Source organism: Nelumbo lutea, chromosome 3 (genome assembly GCF_056320005.1).
Source record: "Nelumbo lutea isolate HS-2025 chromosome 3, American lotus-T2T, whole genome shotgun sequence".
In the NCBI taxonomy this organism is placed as follows: Eukaryota; Viridiplantae; Streptophyta; class Magnoliopsida; order Proteales; family Nelumbonaceae; genus Nelumbo; species Nelumbo lutea.
This window is the reverse complement of record NC_142686.1, coordinates 9,103,796-9,118,418: the sequence shown is the minus strand read 5'-3', so window position 1 is coordinate 9,118,418 and position 14,623 is coordinate 9,103,796. Positions and strand designations below refer to the sequence as shown.

Below are 14,623 nucleotides of genomic sequence, written 5' to 3'. Positions count from 1 at the left end.
TTTAGTTTCATATTTTGCTAAATTGCGGTTTGTGGTTTCGGTTTGATTTCTTGGACTTTATAAATCAAACCAAACCGTAAATCAAAATTATATATAATACAATTATATAAATAAATTATGTATAAATATTATATATAATGTAATATAATATATCTAAACCGAATGTATAAAATCATAAATATATAATAAACCCTTTTATGTTATAATAAAATAAAAATTTTATGTTTTAATTTTCATGACTTCTATTTGGGTTAAGTCCATTAGAATCAAATAATGGTTCAAAGTTCCCTAAACCGTATCAGAAAACGTACCAAACCATAATAAAATGGTTTGATCTATTTTAATTTCCATGTCAAAAGGGTTTAATTTGATTTGAGAATTTCTCAAACAGTAATTTATTGATTTGGTCTGAGATCTTCTCTAAACTACCCCAACTTGGATCATGAACACCCGTAAACATGATACTATAAAAGTTTACAACCAGTCAACTCACATCATAAGAATGGTAACCAATCAGGTAGGTTTTAATTAAAATTCATGGGGAGCAAGTTCAAAGTATCGACACGTATCGGCCGATAGATATAAAAGGCAATATCGATTTGCCCAATACAACCCTACTAAGTACTGACATATCAGGCATATCGATATTTTAAACCTTCCATGAATTTATGATTGGTAAAAACTTACTGGTATCATGTATTTCGGGCATTATAGATTTTTCTCAATTAAAAAATATATATGCATATATTCTTATATTTCACTTTTCAATTTGCCATCTCATACGGTTGAAAGCTTGAGGAGACTCTATCGTATTTTGCATTTTTGCACCCACGGACATATCAAACAGGTTTCTTGGTCGTTGATGTAAAAAAGGAAATTGATGTGACAAGTTAAAAAGGAACACAACGGGCAAAAATTGAATTTATTGCAAGAAAATATATAACTGGCTGCTCAAACGTTCATAAAACAAGAAATTAGTGGATGAGATGGTCAAAAAGTAAGCCCTGGAACCCAATTGGGTTCATCACTTCACTTCATGGTGGAAACTGACCGACTGACTGATTGGGGATTCAATATGATAGGCGTGGCCCATGGCTCATGGCTCGTGGGTCATCCATTGGATTGGAGCTCATCTTAGGGCTTTACAACCCACACCCCGGAATCATGAACTCAGTAATTCAGGATCAAATGGCAGCATGCATTACCAACATCAATAATAATAATAATAATAAATAAACAAGTAAAGGGGTTTGTCGAGTTGTTGAGAAACATTAACGGAGAAACCAAAACAAGTTAGGGATTCGACTTGTTGTTTATTTCATTATTGGATTTTGGTGAAGGTGCGTACTGGCGAGAAGTGGGCACTGCTGCTTAGCCTTAGAGACTAGGGAGGGGTGGCTGTAAAGCTTCTCGTGAACAGAAAATGGGTCCTTTTTATGTTTCCTCGAAGCACCTCACGAGGCATTTCCATGTCCAGGTTTTCTGGGGATTCCCTTCCCCTCCTATAGTCCTGTTTCCACATCGCTTATTGGAATTTGGAACCAAACAAGTTATTTCCATTTCCCTGTTTCACAATTTGGCAGAGAATATTGTTAGGGAACAAGTCTCTCAAATCAACTCTTACTGCTATCGGATTTCAAATCTTTCTAACTCTAGCCTTTCCTTAATTCTTCTAGAATCATCAAATTACAACAGATAGCTTTCTCATGGTAAAATTTTGAAATTATTTTCTATTGATAAGAAACTTAAACCACTACCAGTTGATTGTAAACAAGGAAATGGCACCACTTGTCAACCTAACGTTAACATTTTTGCCGTTATTCTCCCTTTTGTCAACAATTCTATCACCATTGGTCACCATCGTTGAACATGATTGCAGACTGTGGTGGTCATGACTCTAGACTTCTAGAGAAAGCACAAACACTCCCTTCATGAAGCGTGAGAAAGACATGTAAGATAAAAATCTCCATACATTAAAACAACATCCGTTGGGTTTACTCATTACATTGTTAATCTAAACTATTTGGATACTTTTGATATATAAACCCAAAACTAATCAAGATTCTTACAAAAAAAAATAATCAAAACTAATTAAAAAATGATACCCACCATTTGATTCTCCAGCAGAAGGGGATGGTAAAGCTCACAACCAGAGCAGCTAGAATGAGATAATGTCTTTTGATATTATTGAGCATTGACCCCTCCATGGAGCTTTAAGTATTCATTCCAACCGCAATCTGCATCATTGAAGGCTTGAAGCCATTAGGTGCTATATTTCTGTAATAAATTAAGTGGTTTGTTTAGTCGTAATAACCATAATTAAGTATTTCTTATGAAATTTTAAGATAGAACAGAGCCATGACCCAAATATCAGACGCCATGATCTTCAATATAGTTTATTAATGGATTCATTGAGAGACCCAAGAGGGCAAACCATAACTGTTCGAAACCAGTTTTTGATCTGTCCCACAATGTCGAACAATTTAATATTTTTTTTCCTTTCAACATAAAATATTATCTTATTATTATTATTATTATTTTAATCAGAGGATACTAGTTCTAGCTGATGGTGGTACTACTACCATCCAGTCAGTCATCCACCCACCCCTTATTCTTTTTTCTTTTTCTTTTTTAATTTTGTATATTAATATTAATTAATTAATCTAGAGACTTGTGAATTGTTGGAGCACCGCGCATCTAACGGTCGAAAAAAGACATCCCTTGTTGCCGGGGCTCACTGCATGATAAGCTTGTCGTCTTGTGATATTCAGATACCACAGGATTAGTTTTCATATTTTTTCTCGCTTTCCCTGTTTCACTTCAGTTTTAACTCTCAATGTCGCCACCCACATCTACTGATCTACATCTATCATAGAATCCGTCCAAACGAGAGAGAGAGTTCTATTAAGTGGGGAAGACTATGTAGCTGCTGCTTTCCAGACTGTATGATCCACTCTGTGCACAGAGAGAGATGGGAACTTGGGAAGTCTCACAGCTCCTCATCCAAGTAGGTAGTGGTAAAATAAGAATAAATTACGTACTTCTCAGAGCAGTTTCAGCAAACATCTGCCATGCATCTCCATATGTTTCAATTTCAAACCCTTGAAATGAAAGAGTAGATACAGTAATACTTTGGGAGGTGCACATGGTTGAAGGCTCGAAGCTTGACATGTGCCCTGGCCTGCACATGGTTGAAATCAGAAACATAATACAAGGGTGTGTGGTCACGTTCCAGAAAATCAATTGGCAAAAAATCAAACAAACAAAAAAAAAAACGATATGGTAGTTGTATACAGCACTGCAGGGAAGTACTAGTTTGGACCAGCACAGATCCATGGGCTGGTGGTGTATTGTCTAGCTATTCCTCGAAAACCTCTTGTGGGCCCAATTCTTTACCAAGAAATGTATGACACTGGCACTCTGGCAGTGGGCTGAGCTACAAAAAAAATGACAATGACAGGAATTGTGGTTAAAGGAAGCCCACACATCAACCAGCATTCTATCTTCCGAGTTCCGAGTTCCGACCCCACTGGCCACTGCAGACTGCACCCCCCCCCAATCATGTGCTCTTGCGATTTGTGGCGGACAAGTAATAAATTCCTCTTCTCCGTGCTTTCGGAAGGCTGCCTTGAATTTAATGGGTGTCTCCAATAACAGCTCGGGGGAGATTTTTCTTAGTTTTGTAAGGACTTGGGACTGTCTAAGGGAGGGAGAGAGATATGTGATTTTCCTTTTCATAATAGCCATAATATAAATCCTACATACCAGACAACTTTGGACGCCTGGACATTGGCTTGGTTATCGTAAGATGACATTGTTCTACACTAGCAGACACCAACCATTTTGAGAGGCCAGAATTTAAAGTTGGATCATGTTTCACACCTGTAAGCTTATCATCATGTGGTTTGGTTTCTTAAGGAGACAATCTACAATCCGAGGTCGCTAAGAACGGGTCCGGCATGCAGTGAAACCAATTATTTTGTACCATTTACACACTTCATCCATGGCATGTCGGTTCTGTTTCCCTGGGAAATGGGACCTATGTATATCAAATCAGAATTTAAATATTCCATCCAGCATTCTCTTTTAAGGGTCTTAAGCAAATGGTATCCAATTGTCTGACTTCGAATTCAAATTCTATCTCATTTATATTTGATCTGATTATAATCGGATTAAATTTGGATGCACCCCTATCTCATCTAATAATATCCCCATTCGGTTCCATTTAAATATGTATATCCATAAATATTTTAAATGTATATTGTATGATCAATAAAGTTAGATTGTATCATTATAGGTTTAAGTTTCATACTGTTTAACATCTCGTTGCAATCTGATTCAAACAAGTACCGTTACTCTAAGGTTATATTTGGTTTGAATAAAAAAGTAGGGAAAAGAAAGAAAAGGAAGGAAAACCTTTACTAATCTTGTATAGGTTGTCCTGCATTTCCTTTCCTTTCCTTACCTTTTCCTTCAAACCAAACATAGCCTAAGAGTCTAGAGGCATAATGGGGCCGATCCTGATCTCCTACTTGAGTTTGACCAATGAAACCTAGGCCCGAGCCCATAAAAATTCTGGGCTGGGATAAAAATGACACCCCTAAAGAAATGGGGGTTGGGAAGTGAAAATTGAAAGAAAAATTGACGAAGTATGAACCTCCGTGAACAAATGCCGTAAGCCATTAGCTTTAGACTTTAGTTCAGTTACTTTCTGTTGCCAAACCTTTGCACAGCTGGTTACAAAACATTCTTGTGACACCAAACTCCAACAAGTCCCTAAGTTCCTAACAGCTGTGAGCTTTCTAACATGGATAAATAACACAGAGTTGGAGGCGACAAATCACTTACTGAGAGAAGCCATCCATTCTCTTCTTAAAACCAAAATAAATCCTTGGCGGGGAAAGAAAAGTCGTCAAACTGATCAGTTTGGTCCTGAACGATAACTTTCAATGACCAGCTCAGGTTACTGATCGAATTGATAAAGCTGATCAGATCATTAATTCATGACTTTAGTTCCTAATGCCTTGCAGTCAAGTGTATGGTATCTTTTTATGGTTTGTTCTCACAAATTATTGTCCTAAAACCCCAAAGCCCAAACTATGGTAGGGTATTCCTTGTATTATGATAGATTCCTCCACTTGTCACTATTCCCCAGTTCCCACTGTACAAATCTATAAAAAATTATGAAAACCCTAATTTAGGGTTTTGATTTCTGCCGCTTAGATTGAGAGAATGATCTCTTAGGAACTCCTCAGAGCATAGATATTAACCATGAGTAAACTTCAGAGTGATACATTGAGAGAGGCCATCTCTGGTATCATGTCAGATGCCAAGGAGAAAAAACTAACTTTGTGGAGACCATTGAACTTTGAAGAACCATGACCCTCAGAAGGACAAGCGTTTCAGCGGTTCTATCAAGCTGCCACACATTCCTCGTCCTAAGATGAAGAGAAAATTGGATTGGAATATATGGATGTAGTGGGGCTTAAAAACACTCGACAAAAACAAGAAATTGGTCAAGAAGCTTGCAAAGAAATACCATGCTTTTCTTGCATCTGAAGCCATCATTAAGCAGATCCCACGTCTTCTTGGCCCTGGTCTCAACAAGGCAGGAAAGTTCCCAACATTGGTGACTCACCAGGAAAGCTTGGAGCCAAAAGTTAATGAAACTAAAGCCATGGGGAAGTTCCAACTAAAGAAGGTTCCTTGCTTGGGAGTTGCTCAATGGAGGAGAAGCAAATATTCCAAAATGTTGGTGTCCCTGAAGAGTACTATGGGGACTCACCAATGTGGAGTTCCCAACATTAGTGTCAACTTGTGTCATTGTTGAAGAAGAATCGTCAAAGTGTGAGGTGCTTGTACCTGAAGAGTACTATGGGGAAGCCATACCGTATCTTCTAAGCTTATTGTTAGCGCTGTGCAGTGAGAGTTGGTATTTGCAAAATTGCAAGACTTGTAAAACGTTTTCTGGAAATTCATGAAATTATTCTTGTTCCATTTACCCTCCTGGGTTTTTTTATTAAGGCTCAGTTTGGAAAGAGCACAAATGCAAATATGTACAGCATAAATGCACACAAAATAATACAAAATATAAGATTTTGCACTCTACATATTTGCATTTGTACTCTTTCCAAACTCAGCCTAAAGTTTCAAAGAAAATTTACAAGAGTGATTTTGATCCTGAAACTTCAACCATATTCAATTGATCGTCTCTGTTCCTATTCTGTTCAACTTTCAATGGCCAGTTCAGGATCAAAGTTTTGAATCTTCCTAGTTCCTTCTTCAAACTGATCATTTATAACGTTGCTCCTACAATTTCATTAAGTGTAGGAGATCCGGATTACAATTTCAATGGCCGGTTCAGGTTATCTTTAGGCAAAGTTCAATTTCAATTTGCATATCCAGTGCTTCAATCAAACGAAAACTCTTTTGTTTTTGTTTTTTTTTAAGTTCTGACTTTATCAGTCCAAATGTCATGCCATATGCTATCATTTAAAACAATCAAAATAACTGAAATCTTAATATAAAACATATAAGTGACCCTGAAAAATGATATGTATCATACGATATGCACCAATATATATTTCCATATTTTGAACCTTGCCTTTAGGCTGTGTTTAGCTAGACAGAAAATAAGAAAAAAAAAGTTGAGCACTCTTATTTTATATAAAACCATAGCCTTACAGTTAAATAAAGAAAAATTCCTCAAACCTCAACTTTTTCTAAGGTACCACCAATTTTCAGGTTTGAATTCAGATAGTAATCTTCTGAGCAACATTCAATGGAACAAGTACCAGCCAGAGCCAATCAAACCATCTGACCAGGGACCTATGATAAATTATGGGTGCATAAATCATCTCTTATTACTTCCACCCAAGTCTGTTTTGGTCTGCCCCTCTTCTGGCCCCTTCAACTTGTAACAGATCACTTTTTTCTAACAGGTGCTGTAGATGGTATTTCATGCACATGACCAAACCATCTCAATCTATTTTCTCTCATTTTATCACCTATTGGAGCTACTCCTAAGATCCTTTGTATGACTTCATTTCTAACCCTGTCCTTCTGGGTTTTACTCCTCACCCATCTAAACATTTACATTTCTGCCAGACTCATCCATCAAACCAGCCAACCAGGAACCCAGGATCTACATGACATAAAATCTCACTACTGTGATAACTATAGTCCTGGCTGCTGCCCCTGATCTTTTTCAACACTCCACCAAATAGGTCCCACTCCATGATTCTGGGCACTAAGGTCGTAACCATCTACTCAAAGCTAAGGTTTCAGAACTCTTAAAAAAATGACATAATTTATAAAACGTTTGTTAAGCAGTTTTTTTTTTTATCAGGAGAAAACAGTGTAGCCTTTGCTGCTTGCGCTGCTGTGCATCTTGAATGACATAGCACTTCATTTGGCCGGTTTGAGATATTCAAAAGTTTTATCATGAAAATTAAGGAATCAGTTTGAAGAATGAAGACTGGTTTTTCATGAACTTAGTGGTATTCCTTTTATCTAATTTTGTTAAGTCATTACTCATGAGCATAAAACAAATAACTCATTTCAAAGAGAAGTCAGTCTTTTAATATGTCAGAAAGATATTTTTTAAATGAAAAAGACAGAAACATTACATAGCAGTCCTGCTTTCCATGGATTAAGTGAGAAGAAACAGAAAAAAAGTATCGCCTAAGTTCATAAACCAATGAGGTAAAAGAGAAATCACAAAGGAACATGCATTAGCAAAAGGGTGATACTTGGGTCCATGTATAAGAAAGGCAAGATCTTTGGTCACTTTCCCTGTTTCCACTGTCTCAATGCACGTTCTATCTAGCTTAGAAACAAAATCCACCAATTTCTGTTGTTTATCAAGTTTGACCCTGCAGAATATTTTAAACACTGAAATAAATACTTCGAACAAATCTAAGGGCATATTAACCAAGGTACTGAAGTCCAATTACTGTCAATTACATATATCCAAATTCTGAATAAAATTAATGCAGATCAACCTGTTTAAAGAAGATCAAGAAAAGTTTTCTAAATATAAAAATAAATAATCAACCAAGTTCCAGATTTTTAATCTCTGATCTGTATCATTGGAAATTGATCTAACAAGAAAACAATTTAAAACATAATTTTCATTCTAGAATTGAATATACATATAGCAACATGTGCATGTCAGACCAATTACGCAACTACTAATTTGATTTAATGTAAGCAATTGTTGTCTCATGAGGGAGTAATGGACCAGTCAAAAGTAGAAGATGGGATACAACAAGAACAAACATCAGAAATTACCTGTACACAAGCTTATGTCCATGCAAAGATGGAAGGTACTGTTTATACTAGTTTCTTGTCCCCACTGATACAAACAATAATGCCAAGTTACAATCCCATGAGCAGCTTCACCTACCATCAGAGGGTAACTGCACAACATCATTTGTAAGAAGGAAGGAGATAGTCATATTCACAAAGTTTAAAATAAAAGGCAAATGAGAACCATGGAGAGTGATGATTTTGATACAAACCAACATAGATGTCATCAGGCCTAGAGAACCAAATCTTGTAACAAATAAAAATGACACTTAGGACAGAACAAATGTTTGAAATATTTCATAGGTGTTTTAAGGGTGTTCAACTATATAATAAAGGGCAGCCCAGTGCATGGTGCTCCCACCAATGCAGGCTCTGGGGAGAGACAGATGTAAACAGTCTTACCCCTGCACATACAAAGAGGCTGTTTCCAAGTGTTCAACTATATAATACACCATTCTTATTCAACAGCATACATCTCCAGTACAAGTACATACCGTTGCATATGAAAATAAAAACATGGAAAAATAAATGATATGACCACATAAATACATAACAAACAAGATATTTAAGTGGAGCCTTTGCCATATATACAAGAGAAGAAGCCAAACACCTCATTGAGATAGGTTAGAAGACCAGGTGATGGCTTATAAAGCAAGGGTTTTGATGGATGGATAAATCAGAATATGTTGTATTGGAGAACTGCCCTTTTTTTGATAAGTTATTGGCGAACTGCCCTTCATGAGTAGAACTCTGGGTCCTCAAATAACAATGTCACTAGATGGGCCTTATTAGTTCAGTTTTTTCTCCATTGAGGGAGTGTACCTTATCATTTCTTCTTAATAAAGAATTCCTCATCCATTCCCAAAAAATGAAAACGATACGAGAGAAGAGTGGTGTAATACAAACCATTCAAAATATTTTTTTTGTGCCATTGGGGCTCCTCCACATAGTCTTCAGCCCACATTCCATTACTCTACCTTCATCTGCATAGATTGAACAAGTACCAAGAAAAAAATAATAATAAACTTCTAAAACTACTTATATCATGGGCATCTAAACATTAAGGCCCCATTCGTTTTTCTGGAAATAGGAGGGGGAAAGTTGGTCAATGGGAAAGTGATTCCCATTGACCAACTTTACAGTGTTCTTTTTTCGGTATGCTCTGAGCCCCATGGTAAAGTTAGCTTCCCTAGGTATCACTAGTAAGTGACACCCATCTTCTAAGTGGGTAATTAACTTTCCCACCTGGGGGAAATTTTACAAAACATAATGAGACAATTTTGCCCATTTTAACATTGGCTTTTTATGGGTAAAAAAGTCATTATATAATTTACCTAGGAATTAAAAGAACATGGGTAAGTAAACTTACCCAGGTAAATGTTTCCTAGGTAAGTGCATTACCCGAGTAAGTGACATTCTAAAAAACAAACAAGGCCTAAGAACTAGCTTAAACACCATGAAGGGGTTTCACCAACATCTTTTACATTTACATTGAATGTCTATCAATGCAAATTAAGAAATCAGTACAACATTATTCTCAATGTTAGATACAATGACCACTGCATAAATGTGTGTTGTGCCAAACCCAGAAATGCAGATTCAAATGGCACCCAAAATTGAAAGAAAAACAGAGATAAAGAGAAGTAAACAAAGAGGACACACAGATTTACGTGGTTCGGCTTATAGCCTATGTCCACGGGCGAAGGAGGAGCAGAAATCCACTATGAAATCAGCAATGGAGAAGAATACAGAGCTGTGCACACACAACCTCACTCACAGAAAACCCTAAACCCCAAATACACCCAAAGTCTCTCGACTTCTCTCACAAGACAAAGACCAAAGAATACAAGAGAGAAAACCCTCGAAATACATAACTCTTTATATTTGGATTGGACCCATAAACCACTATGAAATTTTGCCTTTGGGTTTTCTCAACTTAATTTGAAGCGGGTTCATGAAGTGGGTCACAATAAAAAATTCAAGGCACAACCATAAAAATGTGCATAATGTGATACCTTAGAGAATAAGAAGGATAATTTGGAAACTTGATCAAGATAGACTAATCATGAAACATTTCATAATTCATACCATAAATTGGTAAAATGCAGATTTACTAGCCATATTTATATGGATAGGACAAAGATATTTTAACTAGTACAAGATACAAGAGACTTAAGTAACTTGACAAAGCTACATATCAATGTATAAACCCGGAACAACCCACCCAAGTTGCACCCCTATCCATAATGTGGTGACAGCATGAAATATGAAGGTAGAAAGTGATCTATTGTAAATACTTACATTCCATTCCTCCTAACATACCCCTAAAGCATCCTATATCTCATGTATGTCCATGCACATTTATGTTTGTATCAATTCCCTAAAATAAAGAACCCAGTTTCATCAATTTTATCATTGGCACATCAAGTGCCTAACGGCCCTGACCTGGATACAACATGGGTAAGAACTAAAAATCCATTCAAATGTTGCAATCCTAAACCTGGTTCTCTATTATCATTCATTTGACACTTTGAGATAGAAATTAATATTTTGTGAAAAAGAATGTGAATAACATAATATTGGCATGTCTCTGAAACAATGCTCCGCAGCTCTTATAATACAACAAGACTTGAAACAAACAAACAACAGCAACAGCAACAATTAACCAGGAGTTATCATTGCATATATCATAGCAACATTATATCCGCAACACAAATAGTTATCAGTAAATGATGTTGAACAAGTAGGAGAAAGCAATAACCAGGGATAAGAATCCCAATAAGAATGAAAGTTAAGAGGTAAGAGCTTCACCACACTCACAAGATTAGTTCCCTTTGTTTGGATATTAGCATGGACTCATAGCAATATTAGTGCTTTATGTGTTCCCTAGGCTCAGTACCTTCATAGGTATTCTCAGAAAATATACATAGATCACATCCAAGATACATGGATCACATTAAGAAGAAATCTGAATGATTAGGAAGTAGAACAGTGGTTGGAACTGAACCACATCTGAGAGGTCAAAGAGAGACAGCAGAATTTGCTATGGGAAAAATCAGGCAGATTCACAATTAAGTCCTTATACACTACAACTTTGGGAAAGTGCCTAACAGTGGATGCATTGGCTAGGAGAGGGATGAGGGTGGAACCCAATAGGTGTGTAATGTGTGGTGAAACCTTAGAAGAGTTAGAACATCTCCTTATACACTGCAGGTTTGCAAGGAGTATATGGGTAAAGCCACTGGGACGGGAGGTTTTGCTATAGTGTTGGCATTTGGCAGTTGAATGGTTTATCCAAAGAAGGAAAGGTTATATGGGGAGTGGTACCTGCAGTAGTGGTCTGGGCATTATGGACAGAGAGAAATAGAAGGCTTTTTGGAAGGTTTATGGGGCAGATGTATTCATGGATAAAGGCTCACAAGTATTTCAGAAACAGGCCATATAGTTCTTTTTTTATTTCAATATGCTTTTTTGTATCTATGCATACAGAATATAAAATGTAGTGGCTCATGCAGTGTCTTATTGTGCAGGGCTTGTTTATGTTTTTGAAGCAATGAATATGATACCTTACCTCTTTCTCAAAAAAAAAAAAAAAAAAGGAAAAGAAAAGAAACAAATATATATCACTGCATTTAGATCTCATTGGAGAAAAATGCTAAGGATGAACCAATAGTAAAGTCCTACCACATTGAAATTCAGTTTGCCCTCATTATATCCTGCATGTTGCATTACATTTCTTTCTTTTTTTTTTTTTTTTTGAAGGGCCCTATTGTATTTCATTCTTTGCATAACAATCACCATGCTGTAATTTTATCTTAAAAAGTATTTTCTACACTCATTATTCCTTTTTGTTTCTTTTTTGATTGATTATCAGGATCCTTCTACTTTACATCTTTTTATAGGTCTTTCTAAGACAATTCAAGACAGTAAAAATATTGTTTAGTTGGTTTGGTGTTCTGCTTTCTCTATATGTTAAGAACATAGGAATACAGCATACAATTTAAAATGATATTCGCCAGAGAGCATAATTTCTCATTCAATAATTCTTTTTAGAGTATAATTCCTCATTTCAATAATTCTTTTTTACGATAAAAATGTTGTGCTAAACTAGCTGACATATTCCAAGGCCTTTGGAAGAAAACCAATGACCATTTTGGGTAATTTGGAAGTATAATTGTTCATACTAGCTCAGAAGCAAGTTTCATGAATCTTTGTGTATGCCCAAGGAAACCATGAGGATAATAGTCTTTACTATGGTATTCAAGTATTCTAAATTAATATCAGTATTCAAGGGCAACCCTGTTCAAGAGTTGACCTCCCTATTACGCACTTTTCCAGAAGAGCTTATTTTTGTTGAAATTGAGCATATAATGGATCCAAAAAAAAAAAAAAGCATGCAAAATAGGGATCCAATATGTGAATTTAACACCATCAGATCAAAACATAAAGACCACTAGAAAGGACAAAATTTCCCACCATATCAGGATTCAGCCAAGGGTGACATCGTTTAATCTCACATAAACATGTATAGTCATGACACGAGTAGGGCCACATTTAGGACAAACTCCCCTTACTCCACCGTCCCTCTATAAGTCTGCCCAACTAAGCATTATTAAGATCACGAATTAAGTATAATTCTTAGTCAATAATTGGACTCCGGATCTCCTGCCCACAAAAACTCTACTCACATCTACCCACAAAACATTACCTCCGTGAAAATTTGAGAACATCCCGTGCATAATAGTATGTAGGAGGATGAGATGTTCACCATGTATGGCTGCGAATCCTGCGATGTTATGTGGGTAGACGTGGGCAGGAGATCCGGGCTCCAATAATTGCCTAATTGTGTAGCTACGTGGATCGACAAAAACCACCAGCAACAATGACGTTCAGTTACCATGGAAACCAGTTCTCAATAAACCATATGAGAGATAACTCATAACTGACGGAAAAAATAAAAGGAAAAGATTGAATATAACAAAACATGTAATATAACAATTTTGAAAGGGGAAAATCTATGATGCGGAAAAGATATGGATTTACTGAAGCCTCCATCTGTGTTTACCTTAAGTCATTCAAGGTCCGGAGGAAGAGAAAAAGGGAACTCTCGCAACAACAGGGCGAGTAGGCTCACCAACGGGCGAGCATTCTTTGAAGCTCTGAAGTCTGAAGTAAAGTCATCTTCATATCCTGCACCTCCCTGGAAGCACACGCAGAGAAATTAAGAAGATGAATGCTAACCAAATTTTTTACAAAATCTGTGTTTGAAGATTCAGGGACAAAATCATGATGAGCTAACCAAATTTCGCCATCAGCACAGCAGAGAAATTAAGAAGATGAATGCTAACATTATTGACACAAGAATCAATCAATCCACTTAGCCATCCATGCACTGAACTGAAATATTGGCTGCCAAATCGGGAAGAGAGGTGGCTGAGTGGTTCACTGGCTCCCGAACCAAACACATCGCGCGAGATCAGACTTACGAAGGCCATGCTTGCAATTTACCTGATTCCAAAGCTTTATCGCATCACAAGAAAACAGGAGAAATATTCATAGTTCATACCATGGTTAACAGCCAAGGCATTCAATCAGCATGTCCACAACCATCGAACACCAAATTTTAGTGAATTCCCCTGAACCCAGATTTCCTGCTCACTTTTCCTACCCGCCGTAAATTGCAGCCGCACATCTCACGATTCATAACAGAGTGGCCGTTTGGTCTATAAACATTATTACATCTCATGTCATTTCATCTCCTGTTTGGTCCATAAACATTTACCCGTCATGAAATCATGCTTTCATGTATGGGAAGATTGTGGGCCAAGGCTGGGTTAACACCCACGACAATTGAAATGGGCTATAGTCCAGGCCGGGCCTATGACTTCAAATGTCCAAATCCGTTATATTAATATTAATATAATATATTACATGTGTAACACCCATGACAATTGAAATGGGCTATAGTCCAGGCCGGGCCTATGACTTCAAATGTCCAAATCCATTATATTAATATTAATATAATATATTACATGTGTTATATTATAATCTATATATGTATATATAGCTGTCCACGTTACCATTTTTTTCTTTGCTCCATTAGTAACATCTATACCGGCTTTAGGGGCACACCCAACCATGTAACATCTCCTGTACTTATATGTTATTATTCATGAAAGATATTACCAATGCATGGTGAGACGTGCATGTGAGGTCGGTGTGTGGCACTTTGTTTAGGAATATATTCCATTACTTCCACCATGTATTCTTCTTGACTCTCTTTCTCTCTTATTCCCCTTTCATCACTCCCATT

The 14,623-nt window shown here is 36.7% G+C and overlaps 1 long non-coding RNA gene and 1 pseudogene across 7 annotated transcripts; one reads left to right on the top strand and one right to left on the bottom strand.

The window, feature by feature from the left end:
• Positions 1 to 890: 890 nt before the first annotated feature.
• LOC148862780 (uncharacterized) lies at positions 891 to 14,197 on the bottom strand. Of its 7 annotated transcripts, none has more exons than XR_016110663.1 (7): positions 13,610 to 14,083; positions 13,376 to 13,510; positions 8,293 to 8,420; positions 7,752 to 7,874; positions 3,042 to 3,181; positions 2,110 to 2,237; positions 891 to 1,564 (listed from the first exon to the last, which is right to left on the bottom strand). It is a non-coding gene; the product is annotated as an uncharacterized LOC148862780 (long non-coding RNA). The 7 variants fall into 7 exon arrangements; XR_016110664.1 differs by lacking the exon at positions 3,042 to 3,181 and adding an exon at positions 1,758 to 1,927; XR_016110662.1 differs by lacking the exon at positions 3,042 to 3,181 and having other exon boundaries at positions 13,610 to 14,080.
• Positions 5,272 to 5,901, top strand: LOC148862781 (large ribosomal subunit protein uL1 pseudogene; annotated as a pseudogene).
• Positions 14,198 to 14,623: the final 426 nt, after the last annotated feature.